This window comes from Prionailurus bengalensis, chromosome A2, assembly GCF_016509475.1.
Source record: "Prionailurus bengalensis isolate Pbe53 chromosome A2, Fcat_Pben_1.1_paternal_pri, whole genome shotgun sequence".
Taxonomy (NCBI): domain Eukaryota; kingdom Metazoa; phylum Chordata; class Mammalia; order Carnivora; family Felidae; genus Prionailurus; species Prionailurus bengalensis.
This window is the reverse complement of record NC_057348.1, coordinates 165,815,110-165,840,682: the sequence shown is the minus strand read 5'-3', so window position 1 is coordinate 165,840,682 and position 25,573 is coordinate 165,815,110. Positions and strand designations below refer to the sequence as shown.

The 25,573-nt window shown below is 45.9% G+C and overlaps 1 long non-coding RNA gene across 1 annotated transcript; it reads right to left on the bottom strand.

Annotated features, from left to right (window-relative positions):
- On the bottom strand, positions 1-25,270 carry LOC122488770. Its single transcript, XR_006298694.1, has 3 exons — positions 25,170-25,270; positions 3,051-3,162; positions 1-309 (listed from the first exon to the last, which is right to left on the bottom strand). It is a non-coding gene; the product is annotated as an uncharacterized LOC122488770 (long non-coding RNA).
- Positions 25,271-25,573: the final 303 nt, after the last annotated feature.

Sequence of the window (25,573 nt, the reverse complement as noted above, 5' to 3'; positions counted from 1 at the left end):
AGCCAGACAGGGGGCTCAAACTCACATACCGTGAGATCGTGACCTGAGCTGAAGTCAGATGCTTAACTGACTGAGCCACCCAGGTGCCCCCCAAGTCTATGCTCTTAATTGGTATGTTTTACTACACAAATAATTAGGATTTCACAACAATTGTAAGCTAAGCCCTTGTCTTCATTGCCTTGGGCTGCTAAAACAAAATACCACAGACTGTGGCTTAAACAACAGACATTGACCTCACAGTTCTGGAGTCTGGCAGTCTGACATCAGAGTCTCAGCATGGGCAGGTTCTGATGAGGGGTCTTTTCATGGCTTGCGGAAAGTTGAAAGAGAGAGAGAGAAAAAAAGAGAGAGAGAGATCAATCTTTCTCTTCTAAGCCCACAGTCCCGTTGGATAAGGGCCCTACCCTCATGAACTCATTTAACCTTCTGAAGACTGTCTCCAGATACTGCCACATTGGGGTTTAGGGTTTCAGCATAAGAATGGGGGGCACAATTCCATCCATAGCAGCCTTAAGAGATTATTTAATGGTAAGGGAAAAACCAAAGCAATTTACAGAACTCAATGTGATTCCCAACCATTTTTTCCAAAGGTGAGAGAAAATAAAAATAACCAGAGAAGCCAGTCTGAATGGCCTGAAGGCTTACCTTCTCCATATGCTTAACAATGGCCAGAAAAATCTAGGCTTGCTGTTTGGTTAGGAAGAAAATGGCAACGTATTGTGGATGGGATGATAAGTATGTATCTAGCCTATAACTGAAAAGACAGTAGTCCCCACACATTTAAAACAACTGCTTGCCCCTATTTATATACAAAAAAAATCTATTGTTTTGTTCATCTAATCTACTTAACAGTAGAAAACAATCACAGGTCACAATAGACTTAAAGCTAAAGAACAAGGTGCCATCAGCCGGTGGAGATCTTACTTTTCGTTCAGGATGTCTCAAGCTCCATACATATCATGCAACCAAAAGAATAAACCTGCTAGTCAAAATCCAGATTATATATGATAGAGTGTATTTGTTTCCTTTTTCAAAGGATAAAAGGGCACAGATAGACATTATTTTCAGCCCAACCCCCCACTGATTGCCTTACACACACCTGGGGGCATGTACCTAGTTTGGAGACCACTAACAATGGGTTATTCTCTGGGTGCATCCTCATAGGGCAATACACACAGACTTTGTCCGGGAGAACATGTATCAAGGATGACAGGTTATCATTCAGAGGAGCTCCAGGGCAATAAGCCATTGCTCAACCCTTTCATCTTGACGACAAACCACTGGCCTGTCCTTCCATGTCTTTCTGGATGAGCTACATGAACAGGTTGACTATCCTAGTCATAGGCAATTCATTAGGCTGAATAATGAATATCTCAAGTCAGACAGCTTTTCTTTATTGTTGTTTTCCTATCACACCCAACAAAGAGCCTAAAATGTATTAGGCTCCATAAATATTTGCTGAAAAAAAAAACAAAATCAGAAAAAAAAATGATCTCCCAAGTAAACTACTGGTGTTTGTGTTTGATGTAGGCACAATAAAGGCTATCTGAGTGGAAACATGCTAATATAAAAATGAAGTTAACTTCTAACCTCAGAGCAGTGACGCTGTACTTTTTTTGAAGCCTAGTTATTTCGAAGAAGGTGAAGTCAGGAATAAGTAGATGCTAAATTGTTATTGAAATCCTATAAAATAATATCAGGACGTGGTTGTGGAAGTTGCACCTCTTGGATAATATGGTGCTCCTCCCATAATTACTGTGACAAACAACAAAGTCATAGGGGCAGGTGGGAGGGGCCAATTTGCAGTGAGCTATGGAGATGGTGAAAAGAACACAGTGAACCTCGAGTCTAGATAGATGGGCAGCTGACCAGAGCACTACATAAGGCATGTGCTTAAAATAAACCAAGCATGGGTGATGAGGAGGCCGATGATAGCCTAGTAAAAGAGACATAGTCTTATGCCCAGTCGTCACACCTGAACCACTTCTCAGGCCCAGAACCCATGGACTGAAGGAGAAGAGAAGCCAGGTGCCTATGACGAGTGACCCTACAACACAGTACTATGTGTACTCAGAAATATCCTCAGTCCTTCTCCCAAAGAACTGACAGCTATAATCACAGGTAACTGTGCATGGAGGAAAGGAAGCATCCAGACCTTCCGAGGACTGTTGGACACAGTCTGAATTGACACTGATATTTAGGAATCCAAAGAGCTACTATGGCCTCCTCATTGGAGCAGGAGCGATTGGAGGCCAGCCAACAAATGGAGGCCAAGGTCCAGGTCAGGGTAGATGCACTGGGTCAGTGAACCTTCCCCAGGGGTTATTTCTCCACTTCCCAGAAGATTAGACTGCATTTGTGGTAGTTGGCAGAGCCCCACATCGGTCTGTTGACCTGTGGGGTAAAAGCTATTATGATAGGGAAGGCCAAGAGGGAGACTCCAAAACTCCTCCCACAACCGGCAGCCAAGACAGCAAATAACAACAACACAGCTGAAGGGAAATGGCAGAGATTATCACCTCCCTGTTTTATCCACATGGAAGTCACTACTTAATCCCTATAACATCAGCTGGATCCCGGCAGATGACAGGGATCTACCACAAACTTAATCAAGCATTAGTAGCACAGTTGCACAGCCCATGCAGGTGCAGCTGAATTGGCACGCCGGCTGGAGTGGATTAACACAGCTTTCACTACCCGGTATGCAGCCAGCCACTGGCCTGGTCACTGAGCTGTTTTCCACTCCCATCAGACAGGAGAATCAAAGCAGTTCGAACAGGCACTTGGAACAGCCAATGGCAAACATTTATGCTCTTGTTCTGGAGCTATGTTAACTTTCCCTCTCGTGGTCATAAAATGGACTGAAGGATCCTGGATCCTCTAGGTGAATGGTTTTCAAAGTGTGGGTCCACAAACCCTGAGACGCCCCTCGGGCCCTTCCAGCAGGTCTATGAGGTCAAAGCTATTTTCACAATAACACTAAGACACGGCTTGCTTTTGTCACTGGGTTGACATTTTCACCGAGGGTGCGGAGGCAGTGGTGTGCAAACCTGAGAGCGGGGACTGGAGCGCACATCAGAGCAGTGGGATGAGAGTCCTCGCCGCCATGCACTCGCAGGAGGAAAACTAAAGGAAAAATTGCCAGCTTCAGTGAAGAATGTCCTAAGGAAGCATCAATTATATTAAATTATATTACTATAAGCAATAAATTATACGTATAAGTAATACTGTATATAATACTATATAGCATGTTTATACTATAAGTAATTTATTATATCAATAGATTAAACTATATATTATTAATTATATCAAATCCATACCTTTGAGTACACATCTTTTTAAAAAATTTTTAAACATTTTTATTCATTTTTGAGAGACAGAGAGGATCCGAGTGCTAGCGGGGGAGGGTAAGAGACAGAGGGAGGCACAGACTTCAAAGCAGGCTCCAGGCTCCAAGCTGTCAGCGCAGAACCTGATGAGCCTCATGCAGGGCTTGAACCCACGGACCGTGAGATCATAACCTGAGCTGAAGGTCTATGCTTAACCGATGGAACCACCCAGATGCCCCTGAGTACACATCTTTTTATTTATTTATTTTTAAATTAAAAAAAAATTTTTTTTTTACGTTTATTTATTCTTGAGACAGAGAGAGACAGAGCATGAACGGGGGAGGGTCAGAGAGAGAGGGAGACACAGAATCCGAAACAGGCTCCAGGCTCTGAGCTGTCAGCACAGAGCCCGACACGGGGCTCGAACTCACGGACCACGAGATCATGACCTGAGCCGAAGTCGGCCGCTCAACCGACTGAGCCACCCAGGCGGCCCAGTACACATCTTTTTAAAAGTCAATGTTACAAGTCGGAAGGTACACATATGGCATTTCTAGGATACACTGAAAGAAGATGGTTGTCTGAAGGAAAAGCACGCATGTGATCATTTGATTTGAACGAAAAGCGCTTTTTTTTTTTTTAAGGAAACACCATTTTTACTTGAAGGAACTACTGACAGGTAATAAACTATCATTACTGAGTCTTGGGTATTTGGTAGATATTTTCTCAAGATGAATGAAGTGAGCCTTCACTTCAGGCAAAACAACCGACAGCGTTTGTTGCCTATAATGAAATGTGAGCTTTTGAGAGAAAATTAGAATTTTGGAAAACTCATAACCACCACCGTGAACTTGACAGCTTCCCAATACTTAACGACCTTTCTGATGAGATTGGTGGTGAGATTAACAAATGTGAGTCTTTGACATTATATAATGAAAGGTGTTGACATCTGGAGTATCTGGAGAATTCAGTGAGCCGATGACCAGTGCGCGATGGTGCACAATCAGAGAGGAATAAAAGACCCATTTCAAATGGCAAAATAGACCAATGGGCTTCAACCTAACGGAGTCCAAAAAGGGCACCATAGGACTTCAGATTCCGTATTACAACAAACCTTTAAGAAACTACCACTTACTGAGTTTCAATATACCATCACAAAAACATATCCGTAATTATCTGAAAAGACTATTAAAACACCCTCCACTTTCCAGCTATCTATTTCTATGAGGCTGGATTTTCTTTGTAAACTTAAGCCAAAATAACGTACCACAACAGATGGTGTGCAGGAACAAATACAAGGTTCCAGGTGTCTTGAAAAGATTTGCAAGAATGTTAAACAATGGCACTCAAAATTTTTGTTGGAAAATAGAGTCATTTTTTCCTAAAGCTATGCCATTTATGTAAACATGTCATGGCTTTATTACTTTATTTTTAACAGATTAATACACAGATGTGTTTAAAATTTGTCCATTTAAAACTATATTCCAGGAAACATATATAGATGAAACTCACGTAAACAAAATCTCTCCGGGATACTCGAGAATTCTGAAGAATGTAAAGGAGGCCCTGGGACCCAAATTGAGAATGGCTGTCGTCAGTATTCATCAGAATATCACCTCGGTCCACTGTGTTAATGCAGAATGTTAATAGAATTGGATGGCAATTTGTCAGTCCTTGGTAAAGGATGTGTACCGCATAGGGCAGGAAGTAAGCCCTTTGAAGATCCAGGCAACTGCTATATCAGTGAAGATGTCAGGGGTCCAGTTGTCCGGGACTTGGCAGGACATTCCTTCCAACGTAAAAGAAAGATTACTGCATCTGGGATTTCCCACCACTAAAAGGGAAGCAAACTAACTGCATGGTATTTTGGATGCCACAGGCAGCATACTCTATGCTTGAGAATACTGCTCTGATTCCTACATCCAGTGACACGAAGAGGCTGACAGCTCTGTTTGGGGCTAACAGCAGGAAAGGGATCTGTCCCAGACTCCTGGTGGCAGGGAAAGCAGCCCTTCTGCGTGGCCTCGAGACTCGGCAAACTTTATGGTAGGAGACGTACCTGGGATGGGAGGAGACTCCATGCAGATTGTGTGGTGAACACCAGTAAAAGAGTCACAGTATAAACTGCTCTGATGCAAAGTCGTGCCATCTGCACAGAAAGCGTTATTGGGAAAGCAGCTTGTGGTGTGCCAGGGCTTTAGTGGAGTCAGAGCATCCGAGCATGAGACATTAAGTGGCGACAGGACAAGGTATCGCCGTCGTGGTCTGATTCGTGCAGACGCACCTGCGAGATTGGGTGGGCTTGGTAGCAAAGCCGCATAAAAATGGAAACACCAGGAAGCTCCACAAGCAGGTGCCCTAGACCACCCTGTCATCTGTCAGCCCCGTGTGAGCGCCTGCCCCTTAGCGCAAAACCGCGGCCACGTGGCTAGTGGAAGGGGTATGAGAGGAGCCGAGAGTGGCTCACAGAGAGGTCACCTTGGCGTTCTGCTCCGGGGGTGGGCTCGTGAGACGGTATATCCCCCAATGGGCAGAGCTCTAGGTGGCGTACCAACCATCCGTTTTGTGTGGAAAGAGAAATGGCCCGAAGAAAGAATATACAAAGACTCACGAGCAGGGTCTAAAGGCCTCGGAGGTGGAAGATTGGGATGAAGTTGGTCTGTGGAAGCAGGCACATGGATGAACCGAAGGGAATAACACACGAAATGGGAACATCTCTCTCTCTCTCTTTAAATTACTTTTCACATGCTCCCAAGGGCAACCCCACAGAGCGAAATACTGATGGCAGAATGGCCCGGCCAGCTGGGGACTGGCTGGGGACTGTCACGGGCCAGCCTAGTGCAGGATAATGGTTGCGTGGGGACGCCATGGCGGAAGGGAAGACAACTCCGTATGGGTAGAACAGTATAGACTCCCTCCCACCAAGCCCCATTTAGTCACTGTCCCCGCCTGATATCCAACCTGCCAATAGCAGAGGCCAATCCTGAGCCCCCAGACCGGCACCATCCCCTGAGGAGATCAACCAGTCCCTCACAGAGTGTCTCACACTGATTCCCTTGGAACCAGCCACCTGCGGAGGGCACCTATTCATCTGCAAATGTGGACGCGTCCTTCCTGCCTGCAGGGTCTCAGCCAGCACCACTCTCCAAGGACTCACCTGAGCTCTGACCCTCTGATACAGCGGTCCACATACCATCCTGTTGAGCCAGCATAGTTCATAGTCCTGGGCCATAGGACCTTAACTGCGGATAGTTCCGTGGGTGAATTAGCACGTTCACCATGGAATACTACCCAGCACCGGACGAGCAGCCTGTGCTACGTCCTACAACGGGGATGGATCTCACAGACAGAATTTTGAGCCAAGGCTGACAGACACAGGATTCTACTGAATACGGCTTTCCACGTGCACAGTTCTACTAACAGGAAAATGACTCTCGGGCCTCAGAAATCAGGGTGGTTAGCTGTGGTCTGGGGGGACAGTGACGAGAAGGGGCTAGTGTTCTAATTCTTGCTCATTTCCCAGGTGTGCCCACCTTGTGAAGTTCTTTCAGCTGTACAAGTGTGACTTGTGCATGTTACTTGATCTTATGCTTTGTGGATATATTATGCCTTAATAAAAAAAGAACTCGACGGTAGGAACAGCTCAGTATCTTTCAGTTTAAAATGGTCTCTTCCAGTAGCGCCCAGGCGGCTCAATCGGTTAAGCAGCCAACTCTCGATTTCGGCTCAGGTCACGATTTCTCGTTTTTGTGGGTTCAAGTCCTGAGTCAGGCTCTGTGCTGGCGGCACGGAGTCTGCTTGGGGTTCTCTCTCTCTCCCCCCCTCGCCCTCTGCCCCTCCCCCACTCACGCTGTCTCTGTCTCCCTCAAAATAAATAAGTAAAAAGTTTAATTTAAAAAATTGTCTCTTTGGGCCGCCTGGGTGGCTCAGTCGGTTGGGCGTCCGACTTTGGCTCAGGTCACGAACTCGCAGTTGGTGGGTTCGAGCCCCGCGTCGGGCTCTGTGCTGACAGCTCAGAGCCTGGAGCCTGTTTCAGATTCTGTGTCTCCATCTCTCTCTGAACCTCCCCCATTCATGCTCTGTCTCGCTCTGTCTTTCAATAATAAATATTGAAAAAATGTTTTTAGTTGTCTCTCTCAGATTATGTCCTCCAGCAACAACTGCCTTCAGCAGAATGGAGAGCTCATGATGGTCATGAAACCATTTATTTAAAATTATTTAAAAATAAAGAATATTTATTTAAAAATGTCACACGTTTCACTCCTCTTAGCAATATTAAATCCTGCCGTGCTTCAGTACATTATAATAAAATTTTAAAAGCATAATGCCGTATGCCTATGGCAACCATCTGCTGCTTTGTGTACTATTTTGCAGCCTTAAAAAAATTTTTTTTAATGTTTATTTATTTCTGAGACAGAGAGAGCATGAGTGGGGGAGGGGCGGAGAGAGAGGGGGACACAGAATCTGAAACAGGCTCCAGGCTCTGAGCTGTCAGCACAGAGCCCGGCGTGGGGCTTGAACTCACAGACCGTGAGATCATGACCTGAGCTGAAGTTGATCGCTCAACCGAGCCACCCAGGTGCCCCTGTTCTTCAGCCTTTTTAAAATTATCGTAGGGAACCAAGAAGGTGGTCAGCTACAGGTAACTGAATGCCCAATGAGCAGTGGTTTCAACTGGGGTCATCACATGAGTGGCCCTGGGTTAGAGTCGTGACAGCAATACCAACAAGGACTCAGCTCCGTCTTCGCACCCCGCTGTCCTCCACAGGCAGGCTTGCCCCCTCGTGTGTTCACACTGCCTGCTGCACATCCAAGCACCTCGCCCGTGTACAAGAAGAAAGAAAAGGCTCACAAAGAAGGGCAGGGGCGCCTGGCGGCTCAGTCAGCTAAGTGTCTGACTTGGTTTGGGCTCAGGTCATGATCTCAGGGTTGGTGAGTTCAAGCCCCGAGTCAGGCTCTGTGCTGACAGTGCAGAGCCTGCTTGGATTCTCTCTCTCTCTCTCTCCCTCTGCCCCTCCCCCGCTTGTTCTCTCTCTCTCTCTCTCTCTCTCTCTCTCAAAATAAATTAATTAATTAAAAAGAAGAAGGGCAACTTTCTGCTCAGCTCTGCCTGTGCACTCCGTACCTAAACCAGGGAACCAGGAATGCAGATTTTCCCCCAGAACGCCTCCATGGTAGCCTCCTACTTCTGTTTTACTGGCAAGAATTGTAGGACGTGGCCGATGCTTGCTACAAAAGGGGCTGGGAAATTTCATACTTAGCCTTCTGGTCCGTGTAGCAGCGAAAGGAGAGGACAAAGTAGGGTTGCTAATGACAGTTAAATGGGAAAGCTTAAAATCATTGGCGCTCTCTCATGTGATTTTTCCTGCTTTTCAGTGATGACGCTGTATTATAAATCTTGCTTTTTTGCTATATACTCTAGCACTGGTCAGTTCTAGAACTCTCAAAGCTCTAACCCGCTAAGATCCACAAAGTTGTGCTGGCAAAGTGGACTCTGTATTGTCAGGGGACAACAGTACCACTCTCACAGGGCAGGGGGGCGTTACCCTTTCGCGTTCACGTGCTTGACGTCCATCCTGCAGATCAACGAACGGCATCGTCTACAAGAACTGAAGAGGAAACCGCGCATTCAACGGCTGCAGGCATGTGCTTCTAACCATAACCTGTGCTCCGCAGATAATCAGATGTCTTGTTCAAGCACCAAGATCCACGGTCGTGTTGGAACTCTGAGCAGGTGCAGTTGCCTTCGTCATCATTGTCTTAGGGCCCCAGCTCTCTCTGCACCCAATTAAGCTTTATGTGCTGCAGGAGTTTTTAAGCCAATCAATGAATCAAACCTGAGTCTGCTGGGGTCCCACCACCCACTGCGGCTCCCCGAGGCTGTTTGTCTGACTCTAAACCTACCTGACCAGTTGTAGCTACTCATGTTAATCTCCGGGGAGTTACTACACCAACAGCTTCCGAAGAATAACTACTGAGCCCTTTTCAGGTAAAATATAAGTAGATCTTTCTGTAAGAAGCATGTTTTTTGAGGCCCATCATGGTGTTACAAGCAAAAATTCTTGTTTTCTGGTTTTTTTTTTCCCTCCTTAGGTCACAAAACTTCTCTTTGAATGGCCATTTTCCTAGATATGTAAATGCCCTTTAAAAAAATTCTATCCGAAGCCCACGTTGGCTAATGAAGATGTTTGTGAAAAACACTTCCTGACATTTTAGCCCGACTGTGAGATCTGATGGCTGACCTTGGTTCTCTTGTGGCCAGGAAGACTTGCAGGAGTCACTAAAAGGTTTTGGGTCTTGGTGACAATAATTGGGTACAATATGGGTACAATAATTCTGGTAGGCTACATGTAACAGTTTTATGGGTTAACCATACAGGGACTAACAATGCTGTAAAGTCTTCATGGACTACCTACCCCCCCTTGGTTGTGCTTAGAGCAGGGCGGCACTGACCGGCCCTCCTACCCTTGGTCTTGGTGTCCTCGGAGCCACCTGTCCCACTCTGCAACAACAATCTCACTTTCGGATGGCAGTGACAGTCCTCGGGCCACCGATTCAGTTATAAACTCTGACTGGCGGCCCTTTCTCCAATGTGGAGGCAACAGAGACTCTGCTTTATGGACCGTTTGTCTGGATCCATGGAGCCCTCCTTTTGGTTAGTCCTATCTTGGGTCTACCCGGCCTGGTCTTAGCAAGAATCCTGCTAGGTCACCCCACCCACCCTTGACGTCTCATCAAGGTCCTCCTCCCCACCTGGTCTGTCTTCAGCCACATTAGCAAGAGTCCCCTATCCTTGATGCCTCCTCTTAGTAGTTTCCGTACCCTGACCCCTCAGTCTTCTCCTTGGCTAGAAATCCCCAGCTGTCTTTGAGGTGTTCGGAGTTGAGCCCAATCTCTCTCCTCTATTGAAAAACTCTTCCTTACTGTTTTAACAAGGGTCAGGGTAACTTTTTCTCTCACAGAGGTTGGGCAGGCAGTTGTTGGTGACCAACCATCTCAGTTTGCTCCAGTCTGAGGGATTTCCCAGGATGCAGGTCTTTCCGATGGCAAATCGGGACTGCTGGTCACCCCGGAGCATGTGTGCAATAACTTGGTGCAAGTGCCCCAAGCAAGTCATAAAGAGAGGCTCGGCTGCTGGAGAAGATCTGCCAAACTTTGGACGCTCCTTGGATTTAGCTTGTGGGTGGCACTGGAAGGCAGGTGAATACCAAAGGCTGAGACACCCTACAGATCAGGGACCAGGGAGGCAGGAAGCCAGAAATCAGTGGACACATAGAGTGATGGGTAAAGAAGTCAGCCAGCCCAGGTCTGAGTCTTGGAAAACCCAGAGACGCAAGATATACCCCACCTGCAACTGGAGAGACTACCTTTCTCCCACAATTTATTTTGAAAAATGTGCAAACTTCTGGAAAAGTTGAGGGAATAATGAAATGAGAATCCACATATCATAACCTAGGTTCACCAGCCACACACGTCTTGCTGCCTTTGGCACACACCTGTCTACGTGTGAATATATATTATTTGTATATGTATATATCCTCTCATACACACAAACACACACACACTTGCCGCCAGAGACATCTTAAGAGGCTTGGATTTGCAAAGCATTCCTGATATAGAACATGAATTAAAAATGAGCATAACTCCTGTGCTAAAAGCAAATTAAGATATGAAGAGGTGACCAGTCTCCCTTGCAGATAGAGAAATGCTATAGTTTACTTTCTTAAATCTTTTTCATTTTTCTAATCTGATGGGTGAAGAATAGCATAACATCTAAAGTTGATGGGAGTGCAGGGAAATGAACAATCCTATCCACTGCTGACAGTAATGAAAACTGCTGGTGGAAATATAAGTTACTTTGGGGAGGAAATAACCTAGGGGGGCCTACCAAAATTAAGTGTATATTCTGTGATCCAGCAATCCTTCTCTGAGAATCAGTACTCAATTTTTCAGAAATAAAAGCACCAGTTCTTAATTGTAGGACAAAGCTGTTTATTGCTGTGTTGTTTGAGGGGGGCAAAAAAACTAGAGCTCTCTCTGTAAGTGGGCATTCAGGTTATGGTTCAATTAATTATGGTAGAACCGTGATATGAACTGTATAACTTTTTTTAGGTTAGAAGTATCCATACTAACGTGGAGGCATGCCATGATATATTAAGTGGAAACTAGTTGTGAAATTACCTTTTTTTTTAAATAAAAAGGGACAGAAATACTTACGATTATGTTTTGCTTAGCCGTATAAGTAGAAAAAGGGAGAGAAAATACACTAATCTGTTCGCTGTTATTGTTGCCACAAGAATCCTTTTCCTTTCCCTAAGACAAAACCCCAGTGATGGAGGGGTAATTGTCACCCAGCACTGTAGACACTTGATAGAGGAACAAGAAATTGAGACACCTGCCTATTTTGGAGGTACTGAAAGACTCAAAGCCCCTCTGTCAGCATCATGGTGTAAAGAGAGGATAGGCGTCAACCCAGGTTTGACAAATTCATTGCTCCCTCTGTTGACTTTGAACCTTGAGAGAAGGGTACAAGTATGAAGACATGGTTGTCTTTTATTTATCCTGGTGCTTGGGTACCACTTGTAGGCTAGCAGGCCGTCTCCCAACTACTTTTCCTCACCTATCGAGAGCCAACTTCATACCTGTCCATGTTCATGCTTGTATCTCTGGTCTTGCAAGTTTTAGCTAGACTCTCCTGCAGCAGCATTTGAACTTGCCATGGTTCACAATCTTTTCTAAGTCACACACCACATCCACTGTGAGGTGCTGCTTGTGGTCGCTCAGGGACCCAGGCTAACAGAGAGTTTGGACTTTACAAAGGGTGTTTAAGGGTGCCTGGGTGGCTCAGTTGGTCAGGTGTCTGACTCTTGATCTCAGCTCAGGTTATAATCTCATGGTTTGTGAGTTGGAGCCATGCATCAGGCTCTGTGCTGATGGTGTGGGGCCTGCTTGGGATTCTCTCTCTCAAAATAAATAAAGTTTAAAAAAATAAAAGCATGAGCTTATTTAAAAGCGTTTGGGGGAGCACCTGAGTGGCTCAGTCAGTTAAACACCCAACTCTTGATTTCAGCTAGGTCGTCTCAGTTTGTGGGTTCAATCCCTGTGTTGGGATTCTCTCTCTCACTCTCTCTGCCCCTCCCCCCCTTGCACTTCCCCCCTCCCTGTCAAATAAACAAATAAGCATTAAAAAAAAAAGATTTTTGGAAGACCCAATAAAGAGAAGTTGAATATATAAGGGAGAGAAAGAATGAGTGATACACAATTCAGGATGTATGCAGGTGGGATAAGATCCAAAGCTTTAGAGTCAAAAGGAAAGTTTCTCTGTTCTCACCTGAAAAGAGGGCAGGAAGTTGTATATGCACATGAATTTGTATACGACAGACCCTGCATCTAGGTTTAACCAGATAAGCGGAGCAAACGCAAGATAGGATGACGAATTCATCATAGCAACTGAACCTCCCACAGCTGTGGAGTTGATTGAACAGTCTGGGTGAGGCTGTTGCTTCTACAACTGGTCATGTGGTCACGGCTGGAGTTTACAACTTCCTTCTCCCCCTATCCATTGTGTAATTTTTTTGCCCTTAGCAAGCATCTGGGCTAGTCATAGGTTGTCATAGCTCTCCACTGGCTCTAATCACAGGGCACGGGAGAACAAAGAATCCCCTGCACTCCAGACAGATGTGGAGCTGTAAGTTGTAAGAACAGGGATACTCAAGTCGGGAAGGCAGCAGTAGATGCCCCCAAATTATTATTGGGTGGAATAAGAGAAAAACAGGTCTGGGTGGGAATGCAAGCTGGTGCAGCCACTCTGGAAAACAGTATGGAGGTTCCTCAAAAAACTAAAAATAGAACTACCCTACGACCCAGCAGTTGCATTACTAGGGATACAGGGATGCTGTTTCGAAGGGGCACATGCACCCCCATGTTTATGGCAGCGCTATTGACAATAGCCAAAGTATGAAAAGAGCCCAAAAGCCCATTGACGGATGAATGAATAAAGAAGATATGGTATATATACACAATGGAGTATCACTCAGCAATCAAAAAGAATGACATCTTGCCATTTGCAACCACGTGGATGGAACTGGAGGGTCTTATGCTAAGTGAAATTAGTCAGTCAGAGAAAGACAAAACTCATATGACTTCACTCATATGAGGACTTTACGAGACAAAACAGATGAACATAAGGGAAGGGAAACAAAAATAATATAAAAACAGGGAGGGGGACAAAACAGAAGAGACTCATAAATATGGAGAACAAACAGAGTGTCACTGGAGGGGCTGTGGGAGGGGGGATGGGCTAAATGGGGAAGGGCCATTAAGGAATCTACTGAAATCATTGTTGCACTATATGCTAACTAATTTGGATGTAAATTTAAAAAAATAAAAAATAAAATAAAAAAAAAAACAGGTCCGGGAACTTGATGCGAGGTAATAGAGGCCCATCGAGGGACATTAAGTGGCAATACGAAGAAGCAGGCTTTCTTTTTTCTTTTTTGTTGATAGGAGTGGACATCTGAGCAAATATGTAATTACTACGAATAAAACATTACTGCAAGATGCAAGGTGAGAGAAGTCATGTTCCTCTGGATTTAAACCTTCCTCTGGCACGTTTTACCTTACCGACCCCAACTTCCCCAAATGGCTCCCATCTGAGCACCAAAGAAATGAAGATCACCGATAACACCGAGTCAAGTAAGACAGAAGAGGGGATGGTAGGGCACCAAGGAAGAAAATGAAGACTAGTGTATGGAGCAGGGAAATCTTGACACGGCCCCGCTCAAGTCCCTGTAAAGCCTATTTTACTTGCATTTTTGGATCTTCACTCAGCATCAAGAAGCCTTGAAATTCAATCATTTTATGTCTGAAATGATTCAGGAAATAAGCAACCGTTCCCAGGATGGGTTCCAAGAAGGTGCTGCCCAGAACAGGCTGTGGCAAACTGGCAAACACCGACGGATTGAGTTTCAGGTGCGCTAATCTCTGATGAATCTGTAAATTCCGATGCTAAAGAGGATATAAATGAACCTGCTTTCTCTGATCTAAATGAACCTGCTTTCTCTGAGCCTAATGAACATGTAGGCGAATGGAGTAAAATCCATAAATTACAACACTTACAATTCAGTGTTTACGATGTTATAACACACACCCAATACTCTGCAAATTTTCCATAGCAGTGGAATGCGGGACTCAACACCGTCTGCATATTCCTCTCATTTTCTGTACTTCAGTGAAATTCCTTAGAGCTGTCACACATAGGCAAATAGGTTAAGCAAATTCTCCCACTTAGAAACATGTTAGAATTATCCGGAACTCTATTAAATCACTCAGTAATTGAAGAGGGTTCCTGGGCCAAGAATTCTGAAAGTAAATTGCTTTTGTGTTCATGGAGGTGACTCTCTGCTATTCTTCTGTTACAAACGAAGTAACAGAAAGTCACTGCCACCCAATTGAAGGACATCAGCTGCTTCTTTCCTGCAATTCTCTTTCTGATTCATCCTCTAGCCTCCATGCTCTGAACTGGTAAGCCACTTCCTGCGGTCTCTGTCTTTGAAGGGGTAGCATGTGTTCAAGGAAAGACGATGAACTGATTTAAACGGAGTTCAGAGTTACTTGTAAACCCTGCCTAGGAAACAGAGGAGAGTATTAGAACTTTGATGTCATTGGGTTTTTAGTATCTTAGAAAATGTGTCTGTAGAACTGACCAGGAATAGTTAGTCCATAAACAAAGAGTGATACTTTTTTAGATTCATAGTCCCTAGATTTGCTCTAAGCTTCAGGTCCAAAATACTTGCTCCTGTTAGGAAATGGAAAAAAAAAAAAAGGTATTTAACTCACTTAAGGAGCCACATACTTAATTTTGTGACCATTTTCTGTTTGTGAACATGTTGTTCATAAAAACAGTTATCACATGTTGAAATGTCTGGCTTGTATTTGGTAACCAAAATGGTTTTTATTAATATCTTGGGAAAATGTCCCTAAATCCCTATATTTATCTTGACACGGAATTATTTTAACTTCTTTTGATTAGTGCTCTTTTTTTTCTCCACGCACGCCACTAGACAATAGGCATTTATATTCAACACACTATGAACAAATTTCACTAAGACTTTACTCATTTTCACCTGTGCCGTGCTAATAAGTCTCAAACAGCTCGGTCAGGTCTCAGCAGCTGGCATTGTGCCCCACTGAGTATCACAAACCGAAAAATGATTATTTGGGGAGGCTTCATAATTATACTAAGATGAAAATGTTGGCAGCCAGGAGATACATATTTTTCAAGATTTGAGAGAAAATTTAATGAAAGTGCCACAAACATATTACTTAGGATGATGATTTGCACTTAATATGAGGCCCTTTTCTCTCTGGATTTCAAAGTCTGGACTAATTAATTAGCCCTAATCTCCCTGTTTTCCTGATGGTCAAGCATTCAGACAGACCCCGGGAGAGCAGAGAGTTATCAGAGTGAAGCAGAAAGCGTGCAGACTGGGGCTGTGAGGCTGGTGGCTTAGTTCACACCTGTTGGGTGTCAGTCTTTGTTTCTTCCACTTTCAAGTTTGTAACCCTGGAGCCCTGCCCCTCCCCCTGCCCCCACACCCCTAGTCGGCAAACCAAGACCCAAAGGCTAAATCTGGCCCACTGCCTGTTTTGGCAAATAAAGTTCTGTTGAAACACAGCCTTGCTCATTGGTAAGCACACTGTCCATGGTGCTTTCACACTGCAGCAGCCAAGGTAAGAAATCAAAACAGACTTTATGGATCATAAAGCCTGAAATATTTTCTACCTGGCCTTTCACAAAAAAGACTTTGCTGACCCAAGACCTAACCTTTCTGAGCATTTCCCCATCTGTAAAATAAAACCCGACAGCCAGTAACATAGCAACTTCACGAGAAGAGTTAAGTTTTAAATTTGCACAAGGATGACTGTCTTTAATGCTGCCTCAACACCCTTAGCAATGATATTAATTCATTCAAAGTGCAGCCATCTACTCTTTAAATATGTGTCCACTGTCCACTCTTCATCGGGCACCATATCAAACAACGGAGGAAATACACATTAAGGGAAATAAGACTTGTTTCAGTTAGTCGTGGAAGGATTACGTGGGGACGGGGTGTGAGATGATGAAGTATTTCAAAATAAAGTCTTTTTGGTATTTTATATATAGATATAGGGATGGAGGTAAGCTATCACATTTAGGTTCCCTACCCTGTTGTATTCCTTGCCTTGAAAATGGTTCACAGATGCATCACACCAGCCATTACAACGGGTTGAGGTAAACTCTCTCATATTTGATTAGCTTAGTCATCCTTGATCCGTGCCAAAGAGCCTTCACTTACATGATTTGTTTGTAATCATAAATAGAAGGGACAAATATTTCTATCTCAAGGCTTGAGAGATGTTTCAAGAAACGGGCACTTGAGCTTGGCCATGGGAGGAGGAGGTAAGATCTGCATAGGTGTGTAATTGGAGGGGGTCATTCCAGATGGAGAGATGGACAGTCTGTAGAAAGCCATGGAGGTGAGAGTTGTGGCTGTGATTGAAGAAAGTAGTCCAGTTTGGTGGGAAGAGAGCGTGAATGAAGGGGAGTAGCAGATATAAGTCTGGGGTGCTCAGTTCTGGGGAGTAAGGATGGGGTGTATGTCAAAGAATAACAGGTGATCGTGGAGCTCATGGAAGGCAGGCTAACGGGACTGAACTTCACTCCACAGGCAACAAGAAGCTACGGTGAGTGTGGGGCCACAGCAGGGGGCGCTGTGCAGCTGGCACTTACGGAGTACTGTAGACCCAGAGTCTACACTGAGCACGGCCAGTATTTTCCAAATGGGATCAAATTAAAGACCAGCTTCTACTGTCTCAGATTTAGCCTTCATAATAGATAGATTCTGATCGATGATAAATATGGGCAATTATTGTTACTTCCTACACAGTGTGCCCTGAAGGTCTTCAATGTTCTGCTTGCTGCTGCCTTTCAGAGGTCCGCCACACCATCGTCCTCACTTCCGGAGTTGCCAGGCCAAACGCCATGTTGCTTCCGGGCCTGGCCTCTGCTGAGGCCTGCTGCTCCCAGCAGGATGGACGTCTTCGTCCTCTTCCTATTACCCTTCGGGCCCTCTACCAGGCTCTCCCTAATCATCCCAGTCTCTATAGCATCTCCCCGCTGTGAATTCGGTCACTCTACACAACTCATGTTGGCATTGCTTCTAGAACGGAACCCAGTCGTTCTATGGGTGTGTCTGGACTGCTGAGCAAGTCCTTGCTGCAACGCACCTGAGGGCTCAACTGAAGCGAATTTCCTATGATCAGACCACTTCGTTCTACTAAATATGTTAGGTGTGCGTTTAAACCTGCACCACCACCCAAGCTTTCCTCACGTCACCTCTTGTGGGTCTGGGCTTTTCACAGGTAGTGGTGGTGCTATGTGCAAGTGGCAATGAAGAGGCATGGAGAAATGAGCAGCTGCCTCCCGTCTCCATTAGTCTCTGCACAGCAGAGGACAGATTACCCAAATCTGCCTTAGACTGTACTTCCAAAGTGGGCAAAGAAAAATTCAGCCATTGTATGGATAGGGCCTCGTTTGTGTTCTTCATTGTATATTACTTCTTTCAAACGTTGTTATCCACAAATTGCTTATATCTATACATAGGAACAGGCCTGTGTGATTTCCACAAGCCATGTGGATATTAGACTATGATTTTACTATGTCTTCCCAAATGCCATTGAGGTTGTCCATTAACAAAGTCTGAGGAAAATCTGAATATTTTAGTGTTTCATTTATATGGGTGGCAATTTCTGAAAGTCTCCTTTTCATTGTAATTATCTAGCATTATCCAAAACTTCATGATTATTTTATTGTCATGAACTAGGGCTATGTCTTATAAAATCCTATGTTCCAGGATATCTTTGAAATAAAGGATATAGCCACTCAGAGTTGATAGCAATTATGGAATCCCGACCCAAGTTTTTCCGTGCACCATGTTTCAAAACAAGTGGGAAACAGCCTTTGCATGTACCTGATAGGTCACCTGAAGTCCCCTTCAGCCTGTCCTGTTCCTGCTGCTGATCAGCAAGCAGTAAGTGTAAAACTTGGCAATATTCCCTCTTGTCATAAGCTTTCCAATTATTGAAAATTGAGTAACTCCCAATAGGGGAGAAATCATTAAATATATAGTAAATAATGAGGTTAATTAATTTAACCCCTTCTAATTAGGAAACTAATTAAATCAGAAAATTAAAACTGACACAAGACATTAAAATCAGGAAGTTTTGGACTTAGATGTAACAACCATCTCTTCATCTTCAGCCGACTCCAGAGGAGGAATAGATATTAGCTGCAAAAAATGTATCGGTGGACTATTTTAAATCAATGCCAAGCTCAGTTTTCCATCCCATAAATGGTATTTTTAGAGGTTACCTTTCTTCTACTTCGATTATATATGAAGTTAAACCTTGTTCCTTTTAATTTTTAAAAGAATGAATTAAAGTCCAAGAAGACGGATTTAGCCCAAATTCTGCTAGTAACTGGTCATGGGACAGTTGCTTCAGTTCTCTGGGCCTCAGGTTTCTCATGCTCAGAGTATTCTATTCAAGAGGTGAGACGGAGTCACAGTATCTTGGAGATGAAAATAGGTCTAAGTAGAAGGAACAAGTCAGGAAGTTACAGCCAGCTTGTGGCAATCTTTGTCAGTGTGACAGAGCACAGGACCAGGTCCTCAGAGTCTTTATTACGCAGTTGGTGAACCGTGAGATGGACACAACTCTCTCTACAACATTAGACCGTCATGCCAGTCAACACGAGCTTTGGTTATACATTTGTAACCTCGGGAAAGTCTCTGGGTAACAACAGCGTGGAGAGTAAGGTCGTGGTGCTCAGGTGTCATTGGCAGTGCTGTAAAAATATCTAAGCAGGTATCCCGTTGAAAGGCTTTGGACTCTCCGCCCATTATTCTCATACTGCATGCAGTTGCCAAGAGCATGGGGCACTGCGGTCAAGGCCCTCTTGTGGGACCCGCTCTGGGGAGGTAAGCCAATACAGATTCCCAAAAGCCAGCACCCAAAATCGTCCTGACGAAGAGGGCTTCGATAGACACTTGATCTCACCTACAGGCAGGCGTGTGGCCCCAATTTGCGGGGGATCTTCCAAATTTCAGGGCGCTTTTGCTTCCGTGTGTTCTTCCTGCTGCTGGTACCTGTGAACACTGACAGGAATGAAGTCAAGCCAATACGATCAAGGTGGCTGTCACAAAGTGCTAGTGGCTGCTGAGAGGTCACAACTTCTTCCCTCCAAATGCGAATGTTTAACTCGTTCATTTTAACGGCTATGAATGGGGGTGTTCTAATTTCTTGGTGGGTTAATGCTGTTCACTGCTTCACATCAATGGTCAACGCTATTCAGGACAGTTTTATTTCCACACACTTCAAAGGCCATGAATGAAACAACAGTTAATCCTACAGCCAGCCTGTCCCAGAGTACTTAACTCTGAATAATTAGTAAGCTGTTTTGTCCTATTACCACAGCTACAGGATTATTCTATACCTCGAATTCAACAATCTGCTCTGGTTGGGGGGGGGAGGGCGGTGGGGGTGGGGATCCAGGCTCTTCGTATACTGAACATAGCCTATTTGTTTTGTATTGTTCCGCATTTTTCCTTGTATCAAATAATTGAGAACTTATTATCTAAAATGTGCAACTTTGTACCCAGAAATGCCAGCATTCTGACCTCACATGCCTTGTCGGTGATTTCCCCCTCCGAGAATCACTTCTTTCTTATCCACTCCATCCAAGGAGGTTTCCCCAGGTATCCTGGCACATGAGCCCCTCTTCCCTAAATCTCTGCTGCATTTACCCTTAATTCCACTAGCGCCAGGCTCGCGTATCCCAACTATCTTCAGGTTTTTTAGGGCAGATGTAATCTCTTATTTGAAGGAAAACAATTTGCAACGTCCCCATCAGGTTTTCCTGTCTGTTGTATCAGCCAGGGTTGCAACTCAAGGCGCACACCCAAATTAGGACTATCTGGGAAAGTTAGTTTGTAAAGGCACTACTCACGAAGGTGCAGGCAGGATAGATGGATAATGGAAGAGCCTAGGCCCAAAGGGATGAGGAGAAGGCCAGGTGGCCAGAACCCAGAAGGAGAGAATTGTACAGAACAGGTTCCTTTGCGAGCTCAAGCCAACCTGATGCAGAACTTGGAAAATAAACGGCCTAGTCTTCTGCCTTCCCTCCCCTCAACTCTGTTGGGTTTCCCTGTTCACCAAGATCACCTGGAGGGGCAGAGGACGAGGGAGACTATACAGTCCAGTCAGGTCAGCGTCCTGGGACCGAGAACGAGGTGAAGGGTGGAACGTAGATCTGAGGGTGGGCGTAAGATGACACAAGACACCCAGCGTGTCCACGCAGGCCTTCAACAAATACCTGATTGCTTTTTTAAAAGAACACTATTCATCCTTTCCATAAATAGTCAAGAACCCTATTCAACAAATACCTATTGAGTAGCTATGTGCAAACATGTTTTTTTTTAAATATCTAACAATTTCTGCTTTTTTTTTTAAGTTTATTTTGAGAGAAAGAGAGCGAGAGAGAGAGAGAGCGCGCGCTCACTCAAGTTGGGAGGGGTGGAGAGAGAGAGAGAATCCCACGCAGGCTTCACACCATCAGCACAGAGCCCAACGCAGGGCTTGAACTCATGAACCTGTGAGATCGTGACCTGAGCCAAAATCAAGAGTCGTAAACTTAACCAACCGAGCCATCCAGCTGCCCCTGTTTGATGTTGTATCACCTTCCTTAATCTTAATTTGTAGACTTTTTTTTTTTTAAAAACTAAAAATGGTAGAAGTTGGCAAGATGCCAACAATCCCATTTCCTTTTCCTGGATGCATAGAAGACAACATTTCCCAGCCTCCCTTGCAGTTTAGATTGGGGTCACAAGACTAGGTTTTGGCCAATGAAAGTAGTTGGATGCAGAAGTATGCTGCTCTTTCCAGGCCTGGCCATAGAACCTTCTGCGTGATGTTCTCCGTGCTTTCTCTCGGTGTGTATAGCTAAAAGGAAATGGCTCTCAGACAGCAAAGCCACATGACGACAGAGGTCCTGGGTGCCCATCTGGAAGAAAGCTGTTTGAGCAAGCCACCAAGTTGTGTGCAAGAAAATTTCAAGGTCTTAGTTCGGTGGAATGTGATTTGCTACATCATCTTAAACTGTATTTCTCTACAGCAGTGCTGCTGACATTTTGCACGGTTTATCTTCTGTTGTGGGGGCTGTCCTCTGCATTCTGAGATGTTTAGCAGCTCCCTGGCCTCTACCCACAGGATGCCACTAGTACCCGACCTCTAGTCATGAAAATCAAAAATGTCTCCAGATGTTGCTAAGTGCCCCCTGGGGGGCAAAACTGCCCATAGTCGAGAACAACTGACCCAAGTCCTCTTGACTAATACACCCACTGTGTGCGAGGCACTGTGCTCAGAGAGATGGGGAACAGGTCTGGACCACAGTTTCTGACTTAAGAGCATGGAACTGTATATAGTACATTACACATGCATGCATGTTTTAAGATGACTGCTTCACTGGAGCACTGTAATTGTTAAATTGGAAACAAAGCACAATACAGAATTGATTAAATTCAAGTACACTAAAAAACAGAGTATGGTTAGGGCGCCTGGGTGGCTCAGTTGGTTAAGTGTCTGCCTTTGGATCAGGTCATGATATTGTGATTTGTGAGTTTGAGTCCCACATCAGGGTCTGTGCTGAGAGCTCAGAGCCTGGAGCCTGCTTCGGACTCTGTGTCTCGTCTGCCCCTCCCCTGCTTGTACTCTCTCTCTCAAAAACAAGTAAACATTAAAAATTTTATTTAAAAAAAACAGTATGGTGTATCCATCAAATAATGCAGATCTATTATTTATTGACAAGGAGGTACAATTCCTTTTTTAAGTGGCAACAGAAGAGTACTACGGTATACTTTTTTTTAAGGATGGGACAGTGCAAGGATTTCAAGTGTTGCTTCTGGGGATGGGATTTGGGATAATTTGTTTTTTTACTTGTTTTCTAATTTTTTAAGTTTATTTTGAGAGAGAGAGAGAGAGAGAGAGAGAGAAAGAGAGAGCACAAGTGGAGGAGGGGCAGAGAGAGAGAGAGAGAGAGAGAGAGAGAGAGAGAGAGAATATCCTAGGCAGGCTCCACACTGTCAGCACAGAACCCAATTTGGGGCTTGAACTCACCAACTCTAAGATCACGACCTGAGCCGATATCAAGAGTTGGACACTTAACTGAGCCACCCAGGTGCCCCTGTGTTTTCTAGTTTTTATCTACTAAACAGCTGGATGACTGCTGGTGGCAACTGTGCTGGGTTGACTGCACCTTTCCCATAAAGAAGTAACATCTGGGTCCCAGGTTTCCCTGTGACAAAATGGCTTCTTTGTGCCTGACTTAAGCGTTTCCTTTCATGAAAAAGGTTAAATGCTGTAGTCTATAAGCCCAAATGAAAGGTTTGCTAAACATTGCTAACGTCTAACTTTAAGGGGTGTGTGACCAGTTTAACAAAATACGACAACAGGACTGAGATTGTTGTACCCAACATAGAGATGCATTTTTAAAAAGCCACTTGGAGATACTTTTCTAAATAATGCCTCAAATTCCCACCAGTAGGTACAGTTTAAGTATTCCCAACTCTACTTTTGCTTTTTCAATTTCACATTTCATTTTTTTGTAGCCTCAGGTTATTTAACTTGCAAAATAGAAAATGAGAAATGTTACCCTATTTCCAAATTAGCATCAGTCTGTTTATCCTCCTAAGACTTCATCAGCAAAATGACCGTGCTTTGAAGTTAGTTGGGAGAAGCGTAAAAACATATTTTTTTAAAGTTTATTTTGAGAGAGAGCACGCACGCGAGAGCACACTAGCAGAGGAGGGACGGAGAGGGAGAGGGAGAATGTCAAGCAGGCTCCGTGCTGTCAGCACAGAGCCCAATTCTGCGGTTTGAACTCATGAACTGTGGGATGAAATCATGAGCTGGACACTCAACCGACTGAGCCACCCAGGCGCCTAAGTGTAAAAATAAAGCTCAGTGTCATATTCGAGGCTAGTACCTGCATCCAAGTTAAAGAAATGTGTCTCTTTAATGAATAGATACTGTTAGTAACCTGAACAGTCTTCTCCTAAGTGCCACAGAAATTAATGAGAAGTATCTATTTGTTTAGAAAATACAGCAGTCTCAACATGGTATTTTTATTCTATAACTTTGTACACGAACATCTTATAGACAGGAAACTTTGTGAAAATCATTTTTATGTTTTAGTGCTAATTTTCTTTTAATTTTTTTTTAAATGTTGTATTTAGTTTTGGGAGAGACAGAACAACAGCGGGGGAGGGGCGGAGGGAGAGGGAGACACAGAATTCGAAGCACCTCCAGGCTCCGAGCTGTCAGCACGGAGCCGGACACAGGGCTTGAACTCACCGACCGCGAGATCATGACCTGAGCCGCGGTTGGACGCTCAACCGACTGAGCCACCCAGGCGCCCCTTTAATGCTAATTTTCAAATTGAATTGCCACTTGGTCTTTCGGCAGACGGATTCGCCTTGATGACTTCAGATGCCGGTCTTGTAGACTTCCTCGGAACATCCACCACCCACACCAAATCAGATTTCCTCCAAAGGTTTTTATTTTTCCTTACTGGCAATACAACTCTAGAAATACACCCTTTTGTGTGCTGCTGACCCCGGGCCGTGCTGTGAGGCCCACACGCGTGCACGGACCGGGACTTGGCACAGTTCACCTGGGATGCCTTGCAGTTTTGACAGGCTGATGAGATTTTAAACAATGCAGATTTAGACTAAATAGCTTACTTCCATAATCTGCCTTATTGAATCATTGAGGCCCCAGCAGGGTCAATTTCTCCTGCTAAATGTTGCAAGTTCGTTTCTAACTTCGAAAATAAAATACCTGTTTGCTTTAAGTCTTTTAAAAAATTACGTGCTTGGTTGGCTGTTTTAACGAAAGAAGGAGAGAGCTAAGGAAAGAAGGAAAGTCTTCTCACACAACAAGAGGGCGTGCGAATTCTGGTTCCGTGTGGACTCATTTATTGCGCCCACAGTTGACAGCGAACCTACAACGCTATCACGACCGACAACGCACACACCGTCGGGCGTGCACCGGAGGAGGAAGAGGAAGAGGAGGAGGAAGTGGATTATTTCTGTAACAGCGCTGGACCGCAGCGCGGGAAGGCGGGAACGCGCCCGCGAGCCGCGCACCGCGGAGCCCAGCCCCCCCCCACCCCCCGACGGAGCCCGACGGAACACAGGCCGGTCACGCCTGCCTCCTCGGCCGCGGGAACTCTCACAATCCCCCGGGCTTTCAGAACCCCAATTTCACCAACACGGACTCGAAAACGCCTAGTACTCAGCGGCTGACGCAACAGCGGGTGGCGGCCTCGGCCTCCTCCGGGTCCCATTCCCGACCGCCTCCGGACGAGGCCCCAGCGCGGCTGCCGCCACAGCGCCCGCCCCGGGCCGCCGGTCACACTCATCGATCAGCCGCGCCCGCACGCTCCCGCCGGCTCCGCGGCGCCGCCAGGTGACGTCAGAGCGCACGTCACGGCGGCGCCGCCAGGATGACGTCAGAGAGCGCACGTCACGGAGGGCCGCCGTCGGAGGCTAGAGGGGGAGGGGAGCCGGGCCTCTGTCGGCGGAAGTGGGGTTCGGGTGCGAAGGGGAGAAGCCCCCCGGCGGGGCCTGGGGCCCTCGGCTCGCCCGTGGCGCTCGGTCCCGAACGTGGTCCGGCGTCCGCCCCTCAGCTGGGACCCGGCACCCGAGACCCGGCCTCTCTCGGCCCCAGGCGCTGAGGCGTTACCTCGGGTCCCGTCTGGCAGCAGCCGGCGACGTGAGCTCCCCTGTGGCCCGAGGCCGGCTCGCGCCGCCATCGCCTCCGCCGGCCGGCGGCAAGCCCCGCCCCCTCCGCCGCGCGCGTGCGCCGCCCGGGCGTCCGCGCGTGTTGACGGGAGGGGCTTCCGCGTTCCCTTCTTTCCCGGGACCGGCCCACTCGGGCCGCGCCAAGGGGGGGGGTGCGTTTCTGCGCGTCCCCAGGGCCCCCTTGTGAGGAGGCGGCGGCCACGGGCTCCGGGTCTGCGGACCAGGCTGTGCGGTGCCAGTGCCCTCGGAGCCGCGGGCCGCCGCGGAGCCGCAGGGCGGCGCCGGCTGTCAGCCGGCTGCTCGGCGCTCCCCCTCGGCGGCCGGCGGGATGGTGCGTCCCGCAGG